This window comes from Elgaria multicarinata, chromosome 8 (assembly GCF_023053635.1).
Source record: "Elgaria multicarinata webbii isolate HBS135686 ecotype San Diego chromosome 8, rElgMul1.1.pri, whole genome shotgun sequence".
Classification (NCBI taxonomy): domain Eukaryota; kingdom Metazoa; phylum Chordata; class Lepidosauria; order Squamata; family Anguidae; genus Elgaria; species Elgaria multicarinata.
In genome coordinates, this window is record NC_086178.1 from 45,664,746 (window position 1) to 45,691,785 (window position 27,040).

The 27,040-nt window shown below is 42.7% G+C and overlaps 1 protein-coding gene across 1 annotated transcript in view; it reads left to right on the top strand.

Annotated features, from left to right (window-relative positions):
* The first annotated feature begins 21,796 nt into the window (after nucleotides 1-21,796).
* Nucleotides 21,797-27,040, top strand: part of CAB39 (calcium binding protein 39) — a 49,535-nt gene continuing 44,291 nt past the window's right edge. The window contains exon 1 of the mRNA XM_063132248.1: nucleotides 21,797-21,986. The gene's annotated coding sequence lies outside the window, so the exon portion shown is untranslated. The remainder of the gene's footprint in view (nucleotides 21,987-27,040) is intronic.

Genomic DNA, 27,040 nt, shown 5'->3' on the forward strand with positions numbered 1-27,040 from the left:
CATACAGCTGCCAAAATGTTGGGATTACTAAGCAATGCTGAGATTGCACAGTATGGACATGGACATACCAGTAATCTGTAGCATGCCTTCTATATATCTTCCAAAGAGATATAGCTTCCTCTGTGGAAGATAAACAGAAGATAGTCACTTGTGATATTCTCCATATCACCCCATGGGTGAGAATTCAAAGATGTACATAAAGGTACTTTTGAAAGTTCTTTCAGGTTCAGCTGAGAATTTTCCTAAATACCTCAGCTTTACCTGACCTGGGGGGGGGGGAATCTACACTACTGCTTTTAAAGCACTTTGAAAACATTTTGAAAACTGTATATGCAGTGTGTCCTGGGCCCCAACAGTTGTCAAAACTGTTATAAAGCGCTTTAGAGTGCTTTAAAGCAGTAGTGTAGATTCCCCCCCCCCCCAGTCTGCCTCCACTCTCTCCTAACATTTCATAGCTTAATCTTGCTACTTATGTGCCAGTTCTTGGCTTCTCCCTCATCCCTGGATTTTCTGGGTGTGGGCTATGTGTGATCTCATGCCAATACCTATTACAGATCCCATGAAAAGTGCTTCACCCATTTTGTAGGAGTGGAGAGGGCACAGAGTGAGGTAGGTTATAGGAAATTGATGGTGCCTGATGCAACTCTGACTACAATCATGAAACCCCCCTCACCCAAAAAAGAATGTGTAACAACAAGCAAAAAGATTTGGAAGACTAGAAGAGATCTTGATTGTCAATGCAGGGTGGAATAACTAAATTCACCCTCTGGGAGGCACAAAAGTACATGTTGTGTCCTGGGAACTGACTGACTGATCCTATGAGCTACATAGACAGTGTGGCAATTTGTAAAACCCGGTTCTCTTAAGTGTTTTCTCATATTGCCAGATAGGAAATGTGAATGCAAACAGAGATTTTAATGTTGTGCCACATTTCCAGAATAGTCCTTTGATCCAATGTTCCCAATTGTCATGGCTCATGGATTAAGCAATCTGTATTGAGATGTTCCATTTAGCCAAGACTTGTTTGAAAATAATTTATAGTGATATAAAATACTTGATTGTGGAAGAGGGAGCCAACCTGGCATGGATTGAGACATGGATGGGCGAATTGGAAGTTGTTTTCAGGAAGTGCCGGAAGCAGCTTAGTGATGGCGCCAGCCTGATATCCAGGGGCAGAGAGTTCCACAGAGAAGGGGAAGGTTCTTGAGAGCGTTATGGTGAGGCAAACTGTAGACATCCTTGAAGGATACCAGTAAGAACATAAGAGCCATGCTGGATCAGAACAAGGGTCCATCTAGTCCAGCACTCTGTTCACTCAGGGACCAACCAGCCATCAGCCAGGGATGAACAAGCAGGACATGGTACAACAGCACCCTCCCACCCATGTTCCCCAGCAACTGGTGCTCACAGGCTTATTGACTCAAATACTGGAGATAGGACACAACCATCAGGGCTAGTAGCCATTGATAGCCTTTGCCTCCAGGAATTTATCCAACCCTCTTTTGAAGCTATCCAGATTGGTGGCCATCACCACATCCTGTGGCAGTGAGTTCCATAATTTAACTATGCACTGTGTGAAGAAGTGCTTCCTTTTATTTGTCCTGGATCTCCCACCAATCAGTTTCATGGGATGACCCCTGGTTCTAGTATTTTGAGAGAGGGAGAAAAATGTCTCCCTGTCCACATTCTCCATACCATGCATAATTTTGTACACCTCTATCATGTCTCCCCTTAGTCTCCTTTTTTCCAAGCTAAACAATCCCAGTTGATGTAACCTTCCCTTGTAGGGGAGATGCTCCAGCCCCTTAATCAATTCTGCACTTTTCCCAGCTCTATAATATCCTTTTTTAGGTGTGGTGTCCAGAACTGTAGACAATATTCTAAGTGTGGTCACACCATCGTTTTGTATAAGGGCAGTATGATACTGGCCGTTTTATTCTCTATTCCTTTTCTTATAATGCCTAACATGGAGTTAGCTTTCTTTACAGCGGCCGCACACTGGGTGGACATTTTCATCAAGCTGTCCACCACAATCTCAAGATCTCTTTCTTGTTTGGTCACTGCCAGCTCAGATCCCATTAGGTTATACTTGGGGTTTTTTGCCCCAGTGTGCATCACCTTACACTTGCTTTGATTGAACCGCATCTGCCATTTGGATGCCCACTCTCCCAGCTTGGAATGATCTTGTGCCATTCAGCTCTGGTTTCAGTTTTGATCCTTGCATTAATAATAACTCAGAATAGGGTTATTGCAATGAGTTTTATGTAGGGCTGCCCTTAAGTTTGGTTTAGAAGCTGCAGTTAGTGCAGAATTCTGCAGCCAGGTTGGTAATGGAAGTGGCTTATCACCAGCATATTACACCTGTGTCAGGGAAACTGTCCTGGCTGCCTATATTCTACCGAGCAGGTTTAAGATTCCGGGACTTGTTTACATAGCCCTAAATAACTGAGGACCAGGGGGGAATCTACACACAGTCTTCGGGGCGCCTGGAGTGCGGCTGCAGTGTGCCCCGAAATCGATGCTGTAGACAGTACCTTAAGCGTTCCAAGAAGAGGAGGAGGAGGAGGAGGCGGCCCCGCATCGCCCCTCGCGGGGACGGGGTGAAGAGTTGCCGGGCCCAGCGGCTTCGCCGGGGAATCGGCTGTGTCCTTGGCACCGCCCACCTGCCCGCCGGCCTCCTGTAGCCGGCGAAAGAGCCACCCGGGTCATAGAGCTCGGCGGAAGAAGCCGCCGGCGGCTTCTTCCGCCGAGCTCTCCCACCCGGGTGGGCCCGGGTGGCTCTTTCGCTGGCAACAGGAGGCCGGCGGGCAGGTGGGCGGCGCCAAGGACGCAGCTGATTCCCCGGCGAAGCCGCCGGGCCCGGCAAGTGTTGCCCCTTTGGGTTATGTTAGAAAAATAGTTAAATTATACAGAAGTTAAAATGATAAAAAAAAATCAAAATTATACAAAAAAGAAAGAATATCTAGAGATCTAGGCATACATGAGAGAGGGGGAACTAGAAAGATAAATATTAAATTATGTACACAGTGTTTTTTTAAAGTATAAAAATCCAGAAAACCAAAATAATCAAAAAGAAAACTACAGTAAACTTAGCACCTGAGAACTAACACTGGTGTGTTCATGTCTATCATGAGACAGACCAGATGCACAAATATAGCGATAGCCTTATATTAGACCACAACACAGTGATCTTTACTTATACGTGTTTTACACTTAGTATGTTTTAAGTTTGTTGTAAGTTGTCTTGAGTCTTCTTTGAGAAAGGCATCTAATAAATTAACAATAATAGTAGTAATAATAATAAGGCCACAGCAACATCTTCACTATTAGGTTAGGTTAGTGTGTTTTATTTAGTCTTGTTAGATAAATCAGGTTTGCAGTGAGGCCCTTTCTGCACTTTCAGCATTGTTCCAGAGTGAGCACCTCTACCAGTTAAAACTGCCAGGGCTTGGTGCCAGGCAATGACAGGGTTAAATCATAGAGAGGCTGGCTGGCTGGCTGGCTGGCTACAGGCAGGTGGTAGGTCTCTATCTGCACAGCACAAGGCTCATTCTGTCTGAATGCATAAAATCATTTGAAGCGGTAAACACACCCGTAAATCAGGATTTTAAATAAAGACAGGCAGGCACACAACTCGTCTAGGCGGATCTGCGGGTAGTATGTTTACACAAAGAGAAATGGGCTCTTTGCAGCACTGAAAAGATTTCAGAGGAAAGCAGGAAGAGTCAAGTTTTTGAGCCAGGCAGGTTTGAGCTGAAGAGCTCCAATAGCATCTGGTCAAAACTAGGCACAAAGTCACTAAAATAATAAGGGCTCCGAATGGGAAATTGGAGCATGCTGTTCATGATTGATAAATGTCCAGCAGCACTACATTAGTTGTCCTTAGGTACATATGAAACTGCATGGTGCTGATTGAGCTGAGACATTGGACCTAGTGGCTGGCCCTACCATTAGGCAGAGTGAAGCAGCTGCCTCAGGCAGCAGATTTTGGGTGTCATGAAATGGCAGCAAATTCTTGCGTTGTTATCATTGTATTTTTATTGCCAGGCAGGAGGAGAGTTGTTTGTAGAGTTTTCTGACTCATGTGCTAAAATGACCTGGCTAGCTTGATGTACTAGGCACCTTGACTTGGATAGGTAGGTAGAGACTGGCATTTGCTGCTCTGCCTGAGGTAGAGCAAGGCCTTGATTTACCAAGTTGGCTCAATGCTCTCTATTTTGGCTGGTGTGGCAGCTGTCTGTGCCATGGATGGGGATATTTCTCACCCCTTCTGCTTGAGGTCCTATTGGTACGAGATGCCAGGAATTAAACTTTCTACCTTCAGGTTGTTTGCACTGCTGATGAACTACAGCTCCTCATCATATTCGTAGAACTTCGGGTGGTTAATGCCAACACTTCCTTACACAGCTTTACGATATAACCCATTCTGCCAATGTTACCTTTTTACAGAGAATGCATTTATTTTGAAATCATACCGCCTCACAATACCCTTCTTCGCAAACAACCAGAGCACTTTATAACTGTAAACACAATCCTTGTTTAACACTGCAATCCTAAACATGCTTAAGCACCATTAAACATAGTGGGTTTTACTTCTGAGTAAGCCACAGAAAGCAGATTTAAAAAAAAAAAAAAAAAGATGAATGCAATAGCTTCAACACAAAAAGGAACTTAGGCTGAGAAATATTAACTTATCCAAAGCCATCCACTGAAGGCCATTCACAGAAAGGTCTTGTACAGAAGCACTTTCCAAGCAGAGATGTCCTGTATTTCTATTTAAATTAAAATCATTATTTTTAAATCTGCATTTATACATTATAAATTAGCACATGCAAATTTATGCAAAACAGTATCCACTTCTGTCTTCTTTTTTTGGGGGGGGTGATTTGTTTCCTCTTTCTGGGTGATTCATAAGTGGTCACCCTACCTACCTATGTGCAAATCATTGTGTGGACTAAGAAACCATGAAAATGTATGTATGTTTGTTTACCACACTTCTGTGCTGTCTAATAACCTAAATTCGCTAGGTGGCAGACACATGAAAAGGTTAAAAAACAACGCAAAGTGATAAAAATACAGCTATAGTATAAAGATACAATCATAGCATAAAAATAAACAATGGAAAATAGTCATTATCAAAAAAGTCTCAAAGCACAGGCAGTCTTAGATTCTTCGAATGTTCACATTCCAGAGTCTCAAAACAAAGCCTCTGAAAAAAGTCCTTAAAAGCCTGGGAGAATTATATAAAAAAGTTGTCAACTGACACTGGAAAAAATACAAAATAGGATTTAGGCACATCTCTCTCAGGAGGGCATTCCACAACCAGGAGGCCACCACTGAAAAGGCCTATCCTTAGTGCCATTTGCAGAATTTCACTTGGGGGCAGTCAAAGAAGGGCCTCAGACAATGATCTCGGGGCCAAGGAGGCATATGTAGGTGGAGGCAATCCTTCAGGTAAGCCCGTCCCAAGCCAATTAGGGCTTTAAAGGTTCAGCACTTTCAACTGGGCAGCTGGAAATGGACTGGAAGCCAGTGTAGATGATGAAGGACTGGTGTGATATGATCAAAATGTCCAGTCCCAGCTCTGTTTTGGACCAACATAGGTTTTCTGGAACATTTTCAAAAACAGCCCCATGCCAAATGCATTGCAGTAATCTAAATGGGAGTTGCACGGTTTGCACTTACAGGGCCGGTGTCAAGGGTCTGTCTAGTCCAGCACTCTGGTTGCTCATGGGATAGCAGGACAAGCAGGACCAAAGTGCAACAACACCCAGCAACGAGAATGCACCACACTGGAGACTACCACAGACTCACTTTGTTCTATTTCTGGTGGCAGACACCATGTTGACGACTTTGTAACAACCACAGCTTTTATTCAGCTTTTATTCAGCTTTCCAGTACTTCCTTGACAACAGTGTGAAGTGAATTCTATTGCCCCTCTGGTAGCCTGAGAGATTGTATTCCCAGGTAGTTCTACACATCGCACACAGGAACATGACACAATAAAAAGAGCCCTATTAGAAAGAATAACCCTCTCCCACCCTTTCCCCACAGCAACTAGGGGCATGTCTTCTCTCCCTTATTAGCCTTTTTCCAGATGAAAAAGCACCAAACACTGCAGGCTTTTCCTTGTAGGGGAGTTGATATACTATGATCACCTCCCCGCCCCCTGTCCTGATATATCTTTGAGGGCCCAAGGTCCTTAAAAGAACAGCAGGCTTTCATCATAGTGGGAAATAACCTCAGCAGGGAAGATGATCTGCGAGTGTGCAAAACCACATTTTTCTAAGTAGAGTTTCTCTTCTAACCAAAGTGGTAATTCATTCCTCCTTTTTTTTAAAAAAAATGTACAAAGTTCGCCCCCTAGTGGGAAAATGTGATAACTTTATATTTGAACAAGGACTTCCTTGACATATCTTGAGCTGTCTGTCACTTCACTTTAATCTTGTCCTGGTTTGGGTTCCAATCCTTTTATATCCACTACCTTTCCCATTCAATGTGCTTAGTCTCTTATGCTATTACTCATCCTGTTCACTGGCTGGGTTGTTCTAGAATCACGAAGCTGCTCACCTAGAGATGCCTGAATGTGGTTGAATCAATATGGCAATGTCATTCATCACCTTTCTTGTGTGCAACTATGCACCCTCCAGTCATGGAGTGTGCAGCCCTGTTCCTGCCTCTGTCTGAAGTGGCTTTTGAACCCACAGCAGACTCAGGGTTTGAAGAGGCCCTCAGCAAAAGTACCTCTGACGGGCAACAGCATCCAATAAGCACCCAGAATGCTGGGGTTGTGAACTTCTGCCATTTTAATATTTCGAAAATGTGCCCAACATAGTGTCACTCAAGGGCATTGTGGGAAATTAAAATGTCCGTGGCTCCTGGACCAAGCACACACTGTGTTTTGTCCACACACTGAAGCGCTGGACAAAACATTTGCTTAAAGGTGATAGGCCTGGGTGTAATCACATTGGAATACAGTGTACAGTTCTGGTCACCGCACACTTACAAAGGATATTGTAGAGTTGGAAAAAGTGCAGAAAAACAACCAAAAGGATCAAATGGAGCAACACCTACGAGGAAAGGTTAAAACGTCTGGGACTGTTTAGCTTAGAGAAAAGGCCAGAAAGGGGAAACATGTGTATAAAATTATGCATGGTGTGAAAAAAGTGGATAGGGAAACATTTTTCTCCCTCTCTCATAATACTGGAACCCAGAGTCATCCAGTGTAGCTGTTTGGTGGGAGATTCAGGACAATTTAAAGGAAGTACTTCTTCACACAGCACATAGTTAAACTATGGAATTTGCTAGCACAAGATGTAGTAATGGCTGCCAACTTGGATGGCTTTAAAAGGGGATTAGGCAATGAACTCCATCACACCTGCATGTTTGCCCTGGTTTACCCTTCAATTATCTGCCCTAGTGTCCATAGCATGTAAAAGCCTGATCAACTTACACCTTTGTGCGTTTATGTTTCATTCATCTTTACACCTCTCCTCTCCTGCACACCAGTGTATGGCTATTCTTCCATTGAGATGCACATCCCCCTCCCCCAGATTTCCTTTGTACCTCCCCCTAAAGTTCATTGGTTGGTGGTAGTTGGACACCACACCATCCCTACCTACTTGGTTATTGCCTGTTGCCTAGTCTACGCCCGTTCCCCTCACCCTGCCTAGAGGCTTTGGAGCATGAAGACAGTAAAATCAGATGCAGGCTTACCTTTGAGTAAACCCCATTGAACAGAGAGAGACTTACTTCTGAGTAAACAGAAGTAAGACCTCAGAAGTAAGCATGGGGTTGCAGAGCACTTCTTTCCAGTTTGCTGTTTAAGACTTAAAAAAAGAAAGCTTCTGAGTGACCACACTATTAAAAATCAGTTCTATATGTGTTTACTCAGAAGTAAGTCTCTCTCTGTTCAATGGGGTTTACTCAAAGGTAAGCCTGCATGTGATTTTAGTATGACTGGGATGTAAATGCAGTTGAAATCAATGGGATTTACTTTTGAGTAAGGGAACCAGCGGATCTGTAGTTTATGAACTTGAAGATACACAGCTTCGCATGATCAAAGCAATGGAAGATCAATCCTTCAATCCTTCGAACTTGTACACTACCAGGAAAAGGGTTGGGGGGATTTAAAAAATCATTAAAAAAATCAAGGAATGATCCAATCTGATTCAATCTTGGCATAGCTAAAGCCCTCCTTAAGAGCTATCACTGTTCCAATTTTGATCTCTTTATCTTTAAAAATGAGGGCGCTGCTGGCAAGGAGGGTGCATTTTCCACATTTCTTTTAAGGTGAAAATGCCTACTCAGGAGTAAGAACATAGAGTTCAATGGGAGTTCTTGCTCCAGATATGGGAGGATCATCTCCTCCCATATGTACCTGCCCAGACACTAAGATCAGCTTCAGCTGCCCTTCCCTGGAAGCTCCTGACAAAGGAAGTGAGGTGGGTCTTTTCTACTGTGGCATCCAGGTCATGGAATGAGCTTCCCAGAGGGGCTCACCCGGCACCTATGTTGTGCTCTTTTTGGCACCAGGTGAAGGCTTTTATTTTCCCAATAATTTAGCATTTTAGTCTTTTAGCTTCATTGTTTTAAATGTGTTACTGTATTTTAAACGTCTGCATTGCTGCTAGGTTTTATTGTGGTTTGTGTCTTGTATTGTACTTTTAAGCTTCTACATTTTATATTGTATTTTATGATGCATTCTGTGGTTCTAATTATTGTGAACCGCCCAGAGAGCTTTGGCTATTAGGCAGTACAGAATAAATAAATAAATAAATAAATAAATAAATAAGAAAGATGCAGAAGGCTTGGCTACCACTGAGCAGTCCCATGCGGTGCTTGGAAGAACAGCAATGACCTACATGGGGAGGAGAGGAGGGTTGTCATAAGGCCCAGGGGGTCCACAGAGAGAGAGAGAGCGCATCTCAAGATGTGCCATAGTCCACTGCCAGTTATTGAATTGAAGAGACATATCTCTCACAGTTCTCCTGAAGGCAATTTTAAAGCTACCCCTGAAGAAGGCCCCTAAAAATATCAGCGCTAAAACACGTTGGGTTTTATTAGAAACAAAATAAGCTTATTCAGCATCTTGAGATGTTTTTCCGCTCTGTCTATCTGTGGTGGATGTCTTCCATTTTTTTCTTTAAGGCCCGGGGAGCGGGGGAAGATGTGCACACCAAATCCGGCGGTCCATGACTCAACGGGCACAGTGCCACTCCATGTGAGCTCCGTGAGCTCTCCGTGTGGTCCTTGTGGTAGGCAGGATTCTAGCAAGTATCTGATTCACATTCAAGGAATCTTTGCCCTGCATGAAGCAACTGATAAACTATGCCTCAACCCCAGGTGACTAGTTTTGAACTCACTCACTCTCTCGCACACACAGAGTACTGCACTGCTGCACAAACTCAAGTGTACTCTACTAATCATAAGAAAGGAAACAGCAACAAAACTCTATAAACATTTTAAAATAATAATTGCATTAGAAAAATGCTACACTTTGCATAGCTGCTTGCTGCAGACGCTCCTGTTTAATTTTGCCTAAACAATATCTCGTTTAGGCAGTACAGAGTTAGTCAGGAAATGGAAACCAGGGTGGTGCACTGCTTTGCCCACACTAATTTCCTGCTTATGCCACTGTAATTGTTCATTTTAATTGGTGCGATGTCAGTTAATCAGTTCCTTTGATACTCAAAGCAGATCAGATCTTTTGTGGCACAGGTATTAAGTACATCATTGGTGTGGGTGGGGAGAGGTGGGTAGGTATCTCTACTTCTAAACATCTTAAAGGTTTCTGTGGGTTCTCTTTTAGTTTGTTTACTGGCATCATAAACGGTTTCAGACTGAAGAGGGACAGATCTTCCTGTTTCAACTTTCCGTGCCGCAAAAACGCTGGATGGACGGAAATCTTGCAGATGCCATATGGGGTTCTTATCCTTAGTCTTCACCTCTACAGTGTGAAGACTGAGCTTTGTAGGAGACCTTGGTTAAAGTCCTTTTTCTTTATGGCTTTTTAGGGTAGGCCTTACCATTAGGCAGAGTGGGGCAGATGCCCCATTCTGCCTAATGGTAGGGCCAGGGGGACATTCCCGCTGAGCTCCTTGGCTACTCCCGTCCTTCTGAGTCAGTGATCCAGCAGTGGTGGTAACTCTTGCTTTCTGTGGGACTAGGCTGTCTGACCCCCAAATTGCCACTCCACAACTGAAATGGGCTTCCAGGAGCATGATTTTTCCTTGTTTTAAAGGGAAATTGTGGCTTTTTTCTTCCCAATGAAATTTAGTATTGATTTCAGCCACTGAGATTTCATTGGTGTGGTAGTGGTGGGTGCAGACCCTGGTGGGTTCTGGGGGATGGAAATTGGTCCCTGGACCCTGTGAAGTTGTCTATCCCTGCTCTACATACTTTTTAAAGATTTGAATCTCGTTTCCACTGTTGCGTTTGACCAACTCCCCCTTCTTTCTCTCTGTGTTTAAATTCACTCCTTTTTTGCATCTCTTTGGGAGGGAAAAACCTAGTCAAACAAAACAAAATGGTGTTAGTGGTGTGACCCTCCATAGTCAGAGCTGTGGCCTGCTTCTGAGTCCCAACTCATTAACTGAAGTTGAATGGAGTAAGCAGCCTTCCCCAATCTGGTGCCAATGGCCATGCTGGCTGAGATGATGAAGTTGTAGTCCAGCACAATTGGAGGAAGGCTGGTATGGAGTGTAATTGGATTGCACCTCAACATTCACCTTTGCTGGTCCCAAGGCATTTCTTGTGATGCATGAATTTGTGAATTGCACTTTCTGCCCTTCAAGGTAAGTAGCATAATGTTGCTGATGTTGCCCAGTGGCAACCTGTCTTACAAGTTACTTCCCAGTCCCATCTGCACCTTCTTTATCAGCAGGTGGATGGTTGTAACATTAGAGCTTTGGGGGCTAGTTAAACTGAAATAGAAATAGGAAGCTGTTTGGAACAATTAGGTATGATGGACAACTAGGTATGGGCATATTTATATTGGTGGCCCTGTTCAGAAGACACCTTAAACCATGGCTTTAACCATGATGAATAAGACAAAAAAGCCTTATTCACTGTAGTTAAAGCCGTGGATTAAGGTGTTTTCTGAATGGGGCCAATGAAAAATATCTCTGTGGGATCAGTGAGGCTATGGTAGAAGTAGATGTGACATAGGAAGCTGCCTGATACTGAGTTAGACCACTTTTTTCAATTTTTTGGAAAAAAACAATAAAGGCTTCAGGAAAAAATGCAAAAAATCATTCCCCCCCCCCCCGCAAATTTTACAGGTCTTCTTTCCTGGGGCCTTCACATCAGTTCACAAGCTAAGGCTGCACATTTCAATGAATACATTGAGAGTTACATCTGAGTAAAATGTCCTATGATTGCATGGCACATCACTCCTAGAAATAACATTTTTTTCCAAACAAGGATTGGTCTGCCCAAGGTGCACTTGAAGTTTTGAACATCACCCAGATGTACAATGATGTGCTAAAGAATGCCACCTTGGGAGGGGGAGTTGGAATTTAGATAGAAATAGAAAGTTGCTTTACCCTTAATCAAACTGTTGGGCTATCTCACTCAGTATTGCATACACTAGCCCTTTCGCAACCTCCAGATGTCTATCTAGCCTTCCCCACCTTCCAGATGTTTTAGACTACAAACTCTTCCATTACTGATCACTAGTTGGGGCTGATGGAGGGCACCAGTTTGGGGAAGGCTGGTTTACACTGTCTGGTGGTGGCTTTCTAAGATTCCACATAGGAATCTTTCCATCCTTATCTGGAGATGCCAAGGGCTGAATCTGGGATGTTTTACATGCAAAGCACATGACCAAACTCTCAGCTACATCCTTTCTACAAATGACAAACTAGCTGTGCAACTCTCCTAAGTCATTGAAACAGTTAGACCTATGAAGGACCAGCATTCAGTACCTAATTTGCATGGCTGGCTTCCCACTTTGGATACTGGGGTGTCCTGGGTGTACCTGCCTTTGGCAGGAATTTTTCCCATGTTCCTACTTCAGCACTGCAGTACCCGCCTAGGAGTGTAGGCAATTGTCATGTAGACATTCTCAGTGTGTACATAACTACTATTTCCAAAGGCAGACACTTTCCATTAGGTTTGTCAAGTTCCTGGAAAACCGGTTTTGATAACAAAGTATGAGCTGTCTGTCTATTGACTGAGTAAGTCATTGTACAAATTCTACACTGCCTGAGACTAATATATCTCTTCTGTGGCCATGACACAACTTCCTTCAACATCTTGGCTTGAACAAAGGCCAGTAATGTGTGTGCCAATACCACATCCTGATTTCTAAAGTGGAATGACAACTATCACTGAACAGGCTCCTTTCACTACCCATCATAATTTTATTTTATTTTATTTTTTGCTTTGGAGGGAACAACGATCAGACTGCATACATATTAATATATTGGGTTGTATCCAATCTTAGCCCTACGTAAAGTAGATCCTTTGAAATGAATGAGACTTGTTAGACTAACATTGGATTAAATCCCTTGAACTCTCCATGAGTGACTCAACCAGCAGCATTAAAAAAAGAAAAAGAAGGATCAGCAAAGCTATGTGCTTATGAAAGAGCTTATTTTAAGTTTGTTTGTTGTTTTGGTTTGGTTAGAACAGTGTTAAATTTATGAAGCAAAGAATGTACTTGAGTTTCTAAGAACTGTTTCTCAAACTTCACCTCACTGCTCCTAGATTCAACAGAGCAACATCAAGAATGAAATAGACCCAAACCCTATCCCTTTCCTGGAAAGCAACAAGCAACAACAAGAAAGGTTAAGTGTCTAAGGAGAAGAAAGAAAACCAATACATAGAAGAATGTGACACGAGGAGAAAGAAAAAGCCTATATGTTTCCAAGCCTGATTTAAGGTGCAGGTTTTGACCTATAAAGCCTTACATAACTTGGGACCACAATACTTGATGGAGCACCTCTCCACGCATGAACCAACCTGTACACTATGTCCAGCATCTAAGCCCCTCCTCCAGGTGCCTTCTCCGAGGGAGGCTCAGAGGGTGACAACACAGTACATCATATAAACAACATTAAAATCATGACTCATAAATATATAACAAAATACAATAAAACCATCAACACAATCAGTCAATAAAAAGACACACACACACACCAAAAAAAAAAAAAACCCACGCAAAAAACAAAAACAAATCGAGCGCTTGCCTATGTCCCTGCACAAATAAATAGGTGTTTAACGTAGGCTTAAATGACAACAGTGTAGGGGAACAGCTGAATTTCTACTGGAAGAGAGTTCCATAGTTGGTGTGTCACCACTGAGAAAGCACTGCCATGTGTGCTCAGTCATGGGCCATGTTCCTCAAGAACACCACAAGTAAAGTCTCCCTGGCTGATCCTAAATCCTGGGATGGTCGCTATTGGGAAAGGCTTTGATGCTATGATATGGTTTTGGCTACCAAAGCCCTCTTCACATATTGTACCCAATGCTTCCCAGGCTTTTGGTCCTCCCTAGTTATTCTCCTGGTCACAAACAGTGACTTTCTTTTACCCCATGTTTTCATTACTCCATTGCTTCTAATTCCAACATACATTTTGCCCCATTAATTTAAGGTTCAGCTGGAAGATTGTGAGTGGAAATTCTTCCCTTGTACTCATAGTCACGGCTGGGGGCAAGGGGTGGGATTGTGCAAAAGCTTCCCCTGGGCTGAATGATGCACCTTGTGCCACTGGCTCAGACAGAACTCTATTAAAGACAATGGAACCGCATGTGAGATGTGAGAAAGCCATGGGTCCTGGTCAGCCCCAGAGCCTGGAGAGGCAAAAGAAAATGTAAAATGGGAGCGTGACCTGAGTTCTGATGGGCTGCAACACTGCTGTTACATTTCAAGCCTTTCTCTGTGAGAAGTCCTTTGATTTCACTTTCATCAAATCTAGCTTATTTTTGTTTTTCTTTAAAATCTTACATATACATGGTTGCAAGCTGAAACCAAATATCAGATTTGTGGGTTCTTTAAAAACAAAACAAAAAAACCCAAACCCCCAGATGGTACAATTTAAGAGCAGAGTCTGCTCTTCTTTCTTTTATGTACTCTCCCTTTTTCTGAGTTTTGTTTTCTTCTGGCTAACCAGCTCCTATAAAACCTATAAAAAGAAGAAATCCCATAAAAGCCCCACTTTTCTTTTTTCTCCAAAACCTCTGAGGAATTAGCATACATTAGCATGGCATTATCCCTGTTGATCTGTCTTTTGCGTCTCTCTTTTCCATGTAGATTGGGGTTAGGATTGTCTTATTCCCCATTTCCCTGGAGTGGTGAGTACAATAGTACTCCAGTACTTCAGCTGGTTGCTAAGCGCTGCTGCAATAAACTTGCCCATAAACAACACCAAGAACAATGAAACTGAGGTCTGCAGCAAATCATGTAGTACAGACGCAGATGAGGTTAAATGGCACATCAGATGTGTATTATTACCTTGGGACATTAATGAACACCACACATCATTTCCTCATGAGATCGGATGCTTTAAGATGTCACAAACACCCGCATGACATTGTCCACTACTCAAGGATAACCATGATGTCTTGGTAGATTTAGGATAACTTTGCCACTGCTTTGCTAACAAATGCATGTAGGTCTGCTACATTTTTGGCTAAGCAAAATCACCAAAGCTTTAAATCAGGGATGGGTAACTTGTGGCCCTCCAGATGTTTTGGTTTACAACTCCCATCAGTTCTAGCCAGCACAGCCAGCAGTGAGGGATTATGGGCGTTGTAGGCCAAAACATCTGGAGGATCACAAGTGGCGCACCCTTGCTTTAAGTCACTAATTTGGCATCCCAATTGTTTGCATAAGAAGGATCTCACTAGATCTGGCCAAAGGTCCATCTCTAGTCCAGCATCTGGCCAAGTAGATGCCTTTGGAAGCCCAGAAGCAGGACATGAGGACAATAGCTCTCCCTTAATGTTACTAATATTCAGTGGCATGCTGCTTGTGAACCCAGAGCAGCCTTCCCCAATCTTGTGCCCTCCAGATGTGCTGGACTGCAATTCCCATAATTCCCAACTGTGGGCCATGCTGGGAATTATGAGAGTCGCAGTCCAACATACCAGGAAGCCACCAGGTTGGGAAAGCTGAGCTAGAGGTTCTAAATTGCAATTTGGTGGATCCAGAGATCCCTTGTGCAGAATTCCACTCACAGAAGAATTGCTCCACTGCCCGCCCCCCATAGCCTTCTAAACAATAGGAAGGTTGGAAAACCCTCTGGAATAGCATGGAAGGTGGGGCAGGAGGCTGCAGCAGGAAGGAGGAATCAATGAAAATGGCATCCTCCCCCCCCCCTTCCATCAGCAGTAGTTTCCACTGGATCACCATCCCTCCCCCAAGTGAAAGCAGCTCTTCTGCTTGGGAGGAGCCAATCTGAATCCAAGCCAGAATGATGAATAATACCAGTGATAGACCTATTCCTTTAAATTTTCTAAGTTAGTGACTATTACTACATTGTGTGGCAGGAGAATCCATAAATTAATTATGCATTGTGAGAAGAAACATATATATATATATATATATATATATATATTTGTCTGACCTGAATCTACTGCCAATCAATGTCACTAGTATAAAATGATAGTCTAATTGGCTACAACAGAAATTGGAGGCTTATCTTGGATCTGAGAAAATATCAACATGTCACCTAAGGCATGGATTTGTTCTAAGGAATGGTTCCTTCTTTCTTTGGGTACTACAGATGAGGTTATCAGGGCTCCATCGTGAGGCAACTTACAATTGGGCCAATTGGAAGTTGCATATGCAAATCAGAAGTGACACACATGGCATGCGACCTGGCAAATCACAGCTTAATTAATCCATGATTTGCCCCATTACATGTGAATAGAACCACTATAAATGTACTGCAAATGTTTATTTGGACATGCTGTATGAAAACTTTTTTTTTTGTTTTGCTTTGCTGTCATATGGGAGATGAATCACACAATACAAGAACAAGATGTTTGACTTTTATTCTGTTTTATATGGTATATTTACACTAGGAACTACTAAGCAGAACAGCTTCTATCAATCAATCAGTTAGTCAGGATTTGATATGAACAGTACAATCTCTTACATCCTCTCCCACCCCCATATTGTGCAAATTGGGGTTTTGTGCACGTGTTTTAAAATTACAGCTAAAATAGAAGTCATTACACTCAAATAGACTGACACTTCCCCCGTTATTTCTTTATTTTTTCTTGCAAAGATATTTATGCTTGCATGACTCAGCTATTTTGCTTTTGATTAAGTTAAAGTGTATCCTCTAAAAGAATTAAAGACAGTTGATTTTAGCAACACCGTTCTGAGATTTCATGAAGAATCTTCTTGAAATTTAATAACATGAGCCTAGTGCTTGCTATTTTCAAAATGCAATTGTTCACATAATTGTTCAAAATCTATGCAAAATGGGAAATGGTTGCTGCTATGCAGTTGCAATAAGGTTTATCATTCCAATGGCTTTTCATGTTCTCCTTCAGACAAGCTTCACATGTTGCAAATCATATTTTTCACTGTGGCTTAGTTTAGGCTTCAAACCTAATCTTACATGGCACCTAAATCATACTATTTCAGAAAGCAACATTTTCAACCTAAGAAAATTACTGTAATTTACGCGTTGTATGACGCTGGATATATTATTTAATTAAAAACTGCAGGTGACAGAGGGAGTGCCTTTCAGAACAATTCCCCAGCTGATGCTGTGGGATTGCAAAGCTGCAAAAATTCTATCTTGGCAAGAAACTAGAGAACAGAAAGGAATAGCTATTCTGATTCAGTATTTCCAGAGGTCAGTCATTTCACTCTGGATCTAACTGACATATCACTGAAATTTGTAGGGAAACAATACGTCTTTGTTCATTGACATGGTTGTTTCAGAAAGTAAGAGCAATATTTTACACATAGCAATTCCAGCGATTTTGCTACTTCAGCAGCCGCATGGATAAAATAGACCTGTTCCCCAAGACTCAAAGCAGGGTGGGGGTGATATAAGTAATTCTAATTGTATCTTACAAGGCCAAAATATGGTTCTTTCTCTTTGCTGTCTGCACCATGATTATGAAATGTACATTGTAATTACACTAAACTGGGAGTAAGTTCCATTCTTCTCAATGGGTTGAATCCAAACGTAGTCTTAGCACAAACCTATTGAAATCAATGGTACTCTGTTGTGAGAGATAGCAGGTTGGAAGCCCACGCTTTGTTCGTCATCTCAGCTTTCTTGCCAATGGGGCTCATATACTGGGGGTTGGGGGCAGTGGCTTCTGGACTGGCTGCAGGGTTTGAGATGACCTTGGACAATATGCCATCTGGTGGGGGCCTGAAGTTGGTGGCCCCCTTATTTATTATTTATTTATTTTATTTACAATATTTATAGACCACTCCCCATTGAAAATTTCGGAGCAGTGTACAAGATAAAATAAAAACAGAATAAAACAGTTTAAAATAGATTTTAAAAGAAGCAAAAAATAAGCCCTTAGGCTTATTTGGGTGGCTGGGGAGCTGACATTTAAATTCCCCATAATCCCCTGGAGCATCTGATGTAGCATCACTCCAGGGCATTGAGGGAAATTTAAATAGAGGCTTATAAACCCAGCTTCCTGATGTGGAGGGCCCAGGGCAGGTGTAAGTGCTGGTGGGACCTTGGCAGCTGCCTGGGATGCCAGGTATTGATGTCGGGCCGGTCTCCACCAGACTACCACATCAGGGCTTGAAGTCCGCATCTTGGGGGCTGTCGTCACAGTGCTGGGTTGGCGCGTCCTCCCTCTGAAACCCCAGTAACTCTCTCTCCCACGGTGGCATCAGGTAATCCTGACACCAAGGGAGTGAAGGTCACCTTCCACCAGGGTCCACCCCCAGATTGGCACCAGAGCGACGACCGACAGTGGAAGAGCTGTAGTTACATTGCTCTGATTGAAAAAGTTGAGATAAGTCCCCGACTTTTTAAATCCACAGCTTTGCAGGAAAGCCCTGTGGTGGCTGTGAAGCTGCACTTGCATCATAAAACCGATGCAGCGCAGATCCACAGCCACTGCAAGGCTTTCCTCATTGGTAGAAAGCCATTGGAATACTAGCAAGGGGAAGAGGGAGGTCACAGCATTTCAATATCTCCCTCAATGTTTGTGAAATTTGTCTCACACTCTTCTCTACCTCTGTTTAAGGTTTGCAGAAGAATAACTGTATGCTGATCCTGTAATCTGGTTTTGTGGCTGCTCTTACTGACAATAGGCAACTTGCCAGCTAAGGAAACCCCCCAGGTTTTTGGCTGGGGAAAAAAACTGTTTCTGCAGCTGCTCATTGCAAGGGAGGAAATGGTCTAATTAAAGTGAATGGAAGACCTCTAGAAATGATAGAGCCTTGTACTCTGCAACACAAACCGCTTCAACCAGTTATCCTTCAGGGCAAGGAGTGCTTTGAGGGAGTTAATATCAGCATCTGTATGGAGCATGATGGTCACATAACACAGATATAAGCAATTCAGCTGTCTACTTATGATACAAAGTTTGGGGCTTTTTACTTAGAAAAAAACAGGGAGTAAGAGAGGATGTGATAGAGGTGTATACAATTATGTATTGTGTGGAGAGGGGAAAATGTATCCCTCTCTTATAATACTAGAAATACTAGAAACTGGGGTCATCCTATGAGATGGAGCTGAATGGTGGGAGATTCAGGATAGATAGAAGAAAGTACTTCTTCACACTTCACATATTTAGATGATGGAATCTACTACCACTGGACGTAATGATGGCCACCACTTTGAACGGCTTTAAAAGGGGATTAGACAAATTTATGGAGGATAAGTCTCTGGCCATTTCTAAGCCTGCCTTTTCCCCCATGATCATCCCTGTGCATGCAAATGACACACAGGGGATCCAGGGAGCAGGCAGGGAAGATCCCTACATTTTCCTGAGATAATCCTTAGGTGTAGAAAGGGCCTCAGTGGACTGCATCCAGGTCATAGATTACACACAGTCCAGAACTTGAAGTATTTTCAGTCCCATTGATTTCAACAGGAAAAGAGCACTGCAATCCTTTGCCTACTTAAGCTAGAGTGAACTGCTAAGCACCTGCTTTGCTCTCCCATTGAAATCCATGGGACTTCACTAAGGTTGGATCCTGTCCGCTGTTTTTATTGGTTCCTCTATTGGAAAAAAAGGCCACTGGGTTGTTTGCTGTCTCTGATCCCCAAAATATAGTGAAATTGACGTTTTAACTGCAGGCAGGGTGTTCCTAAACAGGTGTGTTTCAGCCTCCTGGGATTCGGGGTGTTGTTTTTAATCTAACACTTTCTTCGCTGTATTTGTGTGAGGGTGGTTAGTGCTTTCAAAGCCAATGTTGTAAGGGTGTGTATGCATGATTTAAAACTACAGTAGCTTGTAATTATGTTAAAAGCTTTCAAGTTTAAACAGATAGTATATTCGGAACTGAACGGAAAAAAGAGTCAAGAAGAAATTGTGATGATTTATTTATTTTCAGTCTCACTTCACATCTATTTCCCCCCTATTTATTTAAAATTCAAATTTCTTTTAATAGATAAGGATCAGCAAACAAGATGGTCCAATCATAAAGAATAAGGGAGTCTTTTATCTCTTTGTTGGCTGCTGATATCCTAGATCCTTTATGTCCTGCTTGAAAATTTTTTCAACATATTTATAGTAATATAGTAATGCTTTGGAAGAAAGAATATGAAAAGAGCCCTTTTGGATCAGACCAAAGGCCTATCTAGTCCAGGGCCAGATCTACACCTTGTGTCAAATCACTACGAATGTGGAATAAAATGCAGGGTATAACACTATGAAAGCAATATATGGAATGCGGATTGTGCCCGAACAGTTATCAGTACACTTGAATACTCCTATAAAGCAGTAGTGTAGATCTAGCCTGAGACTCTTGCAGGCTCTGACCAAGCCTTCATTGCTCAGTTGGGGAGGAAATATCCCTCCCTCCTAAGCAAAAAGATCAGTAGAAAACCACAGATTCCACCATATTCCCCCCAAACACTGCTCAGCTGCCACAGAGAACAGCTGGGCAGGGGGTAAAGGGGTTGGGCTGCAGATAAACTTTAACTTCCATCCCCACAAAATACTGATGAAGATTGACTTCCCCCATGCTGCTGTTAAATTTAGGGGGAAAGTCAATAGCTGTGTATGTAGGGTTAAACCTCTCCTCGTGATCCTGATTAGTGTGCATGTGGTGAGGCAGAGAGGGGGCCATGCCCACCCCTCCTGCAGCCATCAGATTTACCCTTGAGGGAATGCAGCCCTCTGGAGTAAAAAGATTGTCCTCCCTGTCCTGTGGGATTTGTCCTCATACCCAGAAGTCAGAAATGTAGATGGCAATGCAGAAATCCAAATTTAGCACAAAGCAGTTTGAGAGGCGCAGGAAATAAATTCTATTTGAAAACATGTATTTAGTTGGCCCTAACATGTTTTGACTCTGCAAGAGGGGAACACTGACTGATTTGAAAGCCTCTCCCTCTGTGCTCTCCAGAAGGAGCTATATGAACTCTGTGTGCTGCAAGGAACTGTCTGTCTTGCAGAGGCAAGTCTTGTAACCTATGGATAGCATAGAATTCCTCATGGACACAGTAGTTTGTTTGTTTGAAAACCACTCAATGTTGTCTTTCCGTGCTGCATGTTAAATTGCTTTAGAGACTGAGGAGAAATTACTTTCAAGGCAAAAGAAGTGAGCCATTGTCCTAGACTAACACATGCCCCTTCCACGAGCCTCAGGTTTATATATCCTTGTTCATGTTTCCCCAGGTATCTTTCCATTGTACCACACCTGGTCTCTGTAAACATAATTTTTCAGAAGACAATATAATGATATTCTTTCAGAAGACGATATGGAAGCACCAAAAGTGCCTCAGGTACACATTCATTTCCCCCCCTCCTTCTCACGGATTTTCTCTGTTGAAGCAAAGGTTACAGGTTATTGGCACACTACTTGCCCAGAGATCATAATTGGGACAGAAAAGAATGAAGATGATTGTACCATTGGTGAGAATGGGTCTACCATGCTACCTATAGGTCTCTGAAAAGCTACCATCTGTACACAGCAACCTTGGTGACCTACCCAGTCCTGAGTCCCACCCAATTTTGCAGCAGATTGGACTGACGAAAAGGGAGGCTATTCTTGGCTGCAACCCCTACCCACATTTAACCTTGGAGTAAGGCCCACAGAACACAATGGGCTTTCCTTTTGCAGAAGATTTCCTTTTGCACACAGTAAGAGAAAGGCCCTATGTATACATTCAAAGGCACTCTTCATTGGTCGTTTCACAAGGTGCATAGCTGACATGCGTGGTTGATCAATGGACAAGTAGCGCTCCAAAAACCTGCAACCCGTTTCGTTCTACATCTGTGTGCATCTTATACATTCGAATCTATATTTGATTAGAAGGCGGTCAGAAGCTTGGCGGGCTTCCACCTAATCCCAGCCACACACTACCATTGACGGCTGGGGAAGCAAAGCCACCCTTGCCTCTCTGCCCATCCTTTCGTCGTATGCACCGCCCTGCTCGCGCCGTTCCAAGAGGGGCAGGACATTGGCTGGCGTTGACAGTCGTCGGCCGTGGGTGCTCAGAGCCTGCCAAGCCGCAGGGGGCAGCAGCGAGACAGCGGCCGAGCTGGGCGCGGGCTTCCTCCTGCTTCGCCGCCGCCGCTCGTCAGTCGTTAGTATCCGCCGCCGGGCTGGGAAGAGAAGAGAAGAGGGGAAGGGAAGGGAAAGGAAGAGCAGGGGCCGCTGCGCAGCCAGGACCGCGGGGCGGGGGAGGGGCCAGTCAGGCCGACACCGAGGCGAATCAAGCCAGGGGAGAAGAGTGGAGTGGAGTGCCGGCCGAGGCCTGCGACCGAGAGCCAGCCGCCGCCGCCGCCGCCGCCCCACGACGACGACGACGACGAGGAGGAGGGCAAGGCAGCCGCTCGCCCGCCCGCCGTCTCCTCGCAGCGGAGCGAAGGTACCGTGGCGTTGGGCTGCCGGGGCCTTGCGGGCCGCAGCTGGCCCGGCCCGGGGTGGTGCTTGGGGAGGCCTTTCGAGCGGGCTCCTTTGCGCTGCTGCCGCCGCCCCGAGGCCAGGCCTGGCTGGCTTTGGGGTTCTGCCTTGCGCTGGGTTTGAACTCGGCGGCCGCCCCAGGCCCTTTGTGGGTGGGTGACCCTGGCCGAGGGAGAGCAGGCAGGGACGGTGCCGGACCTCAGGGTGGCTTGGTGCACAGATTAGTCAGCCCCTTTCGGGCTCTGTTGTGTGGAGACGCGGTGGGAGAAGGCGGCTTCCTTCCTTCCTCTCTCCCTGCCGCCCCGCCCCGCCTTCCTCCTGTTACCTTGCCTGGCTGTGGCTTCTAATCGACCTTCGTGATCGTGACCGTGGGACCCGGAGCTGGGAGTCAATTCCGGATGAATTCATGTGGGGTCCAAAGGGGACAGTCTCGTGGTGTGCGGCGTCAGGCGAGCCTCGCTCCTTGGCGTCTCCAGCGTCCAGCATTGTTGTCTTTGTAAGTGGGCTCCACGAAAACTTTTCTGGACTTAAAGGGCTACGAGATCTTCAACCTGTCTGTCAGCGTTGAGGGTGGGGAAAGATTCTTGCATCCGGAAATGTTAGTAGCTCCCCTTCCCCCCCCCCCCGAGGCCTTTAAGGCTATGAATAGCGAAGGGGCTCCTGTTTGGTTTGTTAAGCCAGTTCCTTGGTGCTGCAGAAATGAAAGCGTGTTTGCTTTTCCCTTGCAAAACTGCACTTTACACAGAGAGGCCCAGTTTAGGTCAACGTTACTACGCAGGTCAATCTAGCGCTTCTTAGTTGCTAGGTTATTTTTGTAAATATTGTAGATGGTTAGGCCTGCCCTTATTTTTAAAAGCCTGAGTATTGCAATAGTAAATAGTGAGGTTGAGAACGATTTATAAAGTGTTTTTCCCCCAGAGTGTTTTCTTCCCTCTCTCTAGATAACTGCCCTGATATATTCTAAGGCACCCCACTCAGAATAATTACTACAAGCTATTCTATGAGCTGTTCTTACGGATATGTAGTATATCCTACAGATATGTTGTTTTTAAATACTTGGGAATTACACCACAAATACTGTGAAGTTTTACAGCTGCCATATTTGGAGCTTGTAAGCCTCAAATTCTGGAAATTGCTTTGTTAACGTTGTGTATGAAATACTGCACAGGATTTGCTTCTGGAATGAAATGCAGCTATTTAACTAAATTTTATGCACATAACAATAGGAAGAGAAGTGAACATACATGATTTCCAAATGTTACAATAAAGTATGGGCGTGATATTTTCGGTTGGTATCTTTGCAGTTTGATCACAGCCAAATTGTCTTAAATTATTTGGATTAAACTATTTTAATTCTATAGTGTGTTCTGGATTGCAAAATATATTGTAAAATTATAAGAATATGAAGAGTTCTTCTAGATGGAGGTGTAAAACGTAGAGGAGTTTTTAAGAGTGCAATCCTATTTATTTATTGCACTTATATACCGCTCCCATAGCCAGGGCTCTCTGGGCGGTTTACAGATCCTATGCATGTTTAGACAGAAAAAAGTCCAACAACAACTAGAATTTCCTAGCCAGAAGTTGTAGGACTACTTTTTCTCTAAACATGCATAGGATTGCAACCTTAATGCCTCACATTAGGCTCTATGTGTTTATGGGGTGTGTCTCCTCATTAACCTTAACTTACATGGATCGACATAAGAGTGTAAGTATGATTGAAACTGTCTAGACCAGGTGACTCTTAAGGCCCAGGAAGTGGAGCCACCTCACTAAGAGTCCTCCTGAGAGGCTCTTAGGTAAATAATTTCATCTGGCAGTAATGAAAGGCTGGTAATGAAGGTCTCCAGTGTTGGAAGACAGTAGATATTACTTGGAATGCTAGGGTTGCAAGCAACTTTACTTTTTCTACATATATGACATAATTGTGGGTGTAGACAAAAGCATTTCTCACTTTGAGTTCTTAAATATTTTTTATCAATCAAAGCTACATATTATTTTACATCTGTTGTATTCGTATAACTCTATTAATGATGAATGTCCTGGTGTAAGCTTGCACAGAAGTGGTGAAGAAAAGTTTTTGTCTTTTTAAAATAAACTGTTTAACGCTAACACTACCTTTTTAATCTATGGTATTTTATCAGAAGAAACCCGTTTCTGTGCTCACAAATTGCTACAAGCATATTTTTAAATTATCTGTTTTTGATACAATCCTTCAGCAGCTTTGAGGACAGTGGGTGAAAACTTGACCTTAATGAATTAATTTTATCAAGAAAAATATTTTTATACTTGGTTGGGATTCATACTGTCAGTCATTATATTATACAGTATAATATTGTGGCACAGTGAAGAGGCTTTGGGGGCTTCAATCCTGCACACATGTCAGTTGTGTAAATCTCATTGACTTCGCTGGGATTCAGACAGACTTAGCAGATTTATAGAATCGTAGCTTTGGACATTATAGTTTAGCATTTTATCTGCGACATGACAATTATTTGTTATTGAACACGAAAAAGATGACACAGTTCACATGGTGCCACTTGTGTGTGAAGTTATTGCTGAATTTAACTTAACAAAGCTTTTTACGTTCTGGTTGTTTTCCAGAGAAAGTTGGTATTATGGTGCAAGGTGATTGTGTAATAAGTGGGTTAGTTGACATAATATCTGCACAGTAGATTATAACATTTTCCAGTACAACTAATAAAGTAGTGGTTTGGAATTTGAGTACAGAGCAAATCAGACTGTACTTAGTTGTTAATGACATCGGGATGAAGGTATCTTAAAATAAATTCAAACTTTGAATGTATTATAAACTCAGCCATATACTCTTAAAGTGGGGTTTTAGGTATTCATTCCCTCTTATTTGTTAGCAAATTGGATATTTTTCATTTTCTGTGGTATTCCTTTACCATTTTTTAGGATCTGAAGAGGCCTGTGTATGAACCTTTCTGGTGCCTCATGGAATGCTGCTGTATAGGGCCCCTTGACCCTTTGAGACAGTTTTTCATGGTGTGTGAATGGCTGTGCTTAGAAGGGGATGACCAAAAAGCCACTCTGTGTGTGGCCTTTTGCATCTCAGCCATTATTTACACTGTTTCTATAAATGTTCATTGTGTAGTTACGTGTATATTGGAAAACAGACAACAGTTAAAATAGGAAAAGGTTTTATTACTATCACTTATAGGCACAGGACTCCATGCCTGTTTATGTGAAATTATGTCAAGAATGCCCCACCTCCCTAAAATGTCTATATACTTAATATAAAATGTTTGCTTAGAAGGGGGAAGAGTTTCTTTTTTCACATTCTGAAATGGTTACCATTTTTACTGTTAGACACTAATTAATTTGTGCTGACTACACTATTGCCTTAGCTTGAAATAGACTATAACAATGCTAGTATCACTTTCATAAGTTCATTCATAATTTGGAAAGCTGACATCTGCAAGATAAAGTTAAATAAATGTAACCTATCACTTTTAAAATAGATAAGATTTGGTTCTGTATAGCTTAATCCTATAAACTTTTTTCAAGGCCTCTTCAGAAGATGGAGTTCTTGCGACTAATCAGATTCGGATTTCAAGTCACATTGAAACTAGATCTCAGATTTCAGTGGGTCTCTGTGAGTGTGCACATTACAGATGAATGCGTTAGTAATTGTTCAGTACTTTAGTTTTGTACAGTGGGATGTAAACACAAATGACATTTTTCATCTCTAAGGTTTAGTGGTGAGATACTAATTTGTTTAAGATTGTATGACTATCAAAAAACAAAAATGCTTTGGCATAAACTTCCAAGGATTAAAGCTTACTTTTTCAGATCTGATGAAATAGGCTGTAGTGGCTCAAGACTTTTTGTTATGCTGCAACAGACTAACACTTATACCCTGCAGGTATTTATCCACAAAATAGCTGTCTGCGGTGTCCATAACATGTGTTTTATTTTCTTCTTCTTTGCTTATGCACCCACTTGTTGGTGTCGTAATAAGATTAATAATTGTAGAAGATCCAGGAATAACCTACTGTTGTGCAGTAATTCTTTAATTTGTCTTTTAAAGGAAAGGCCAGCTTTAAAAAGAACATCAAGATAAGCATAGTAACATTTAGAACTTATTTTGAAAACAGCATGCAAATTCTGTTCAGGGAATAATTACAGTATAACTAAAAACTGCATCCAAGGAGTCTGTAATGAATTTGCTCACTATAGCTATTTTTACTGCTTCATAGGATAGTAGGCTGCTTTTCTTAGAATCAAGCAACTTTTGCTGTACCTATAAATAAGTTTTTTGAATACAATATGGCAGTTACACTCTAGAACAAGGCCACAAAGTAAGAGGTTATAGGCAGACACACCAGTGCAAATGTTTAGGATCTGACTGCCAGTTTTCCTAATCAAGCATAAATCATTTTAGGACAGTCTTGCTATGAAGAGCATTTACCCTCTTTTAGTCATATAATTTCAGTATATATTGGGTAGTATCCATTGTTAGTCCTATGTAGAGTATACCTATTGAAATAAATGGGACAAGTAACTCTTGACTAATTTAAGTCTAATTCATGTTGATGGGTCTACTCTATGTAGGACTAACATTGGGTGCTCTCCATTGTGGCCATCAGTAAGGAACTTCTAAGCTTGTCAGTAGAGTCTCTTAGGGTGGAATCCTATGATTGTTTAGACAAAAGTCCTACAGCTCCTAGAATTCTCCTGCCAGCAATGCTGGCTGGAGAATTCTTGGAATTGTAAGACTTTTTTTTTCTATCAAAGCATGCATAGGATTGCACCTTTACTTGATTGCATAGAACTGGCTTCTGCATTGTTGATCTCTGGTTTATAGCTGTAAAATGCAGATGTACATGCAAAGTTTATCCTTCTGAATTCCTTGGGGCATGTACTGGAACAAAACTGTTTTGAAAAATTCTTCTCCAATTAGATTTTAAACTTGGTTTTTAACCTTATGTAATCTCGTTGCACCAGAGTGGGTGTGGGTAAAATGCTTGTACTTTATGTGGAGCATGCTTAATTTTA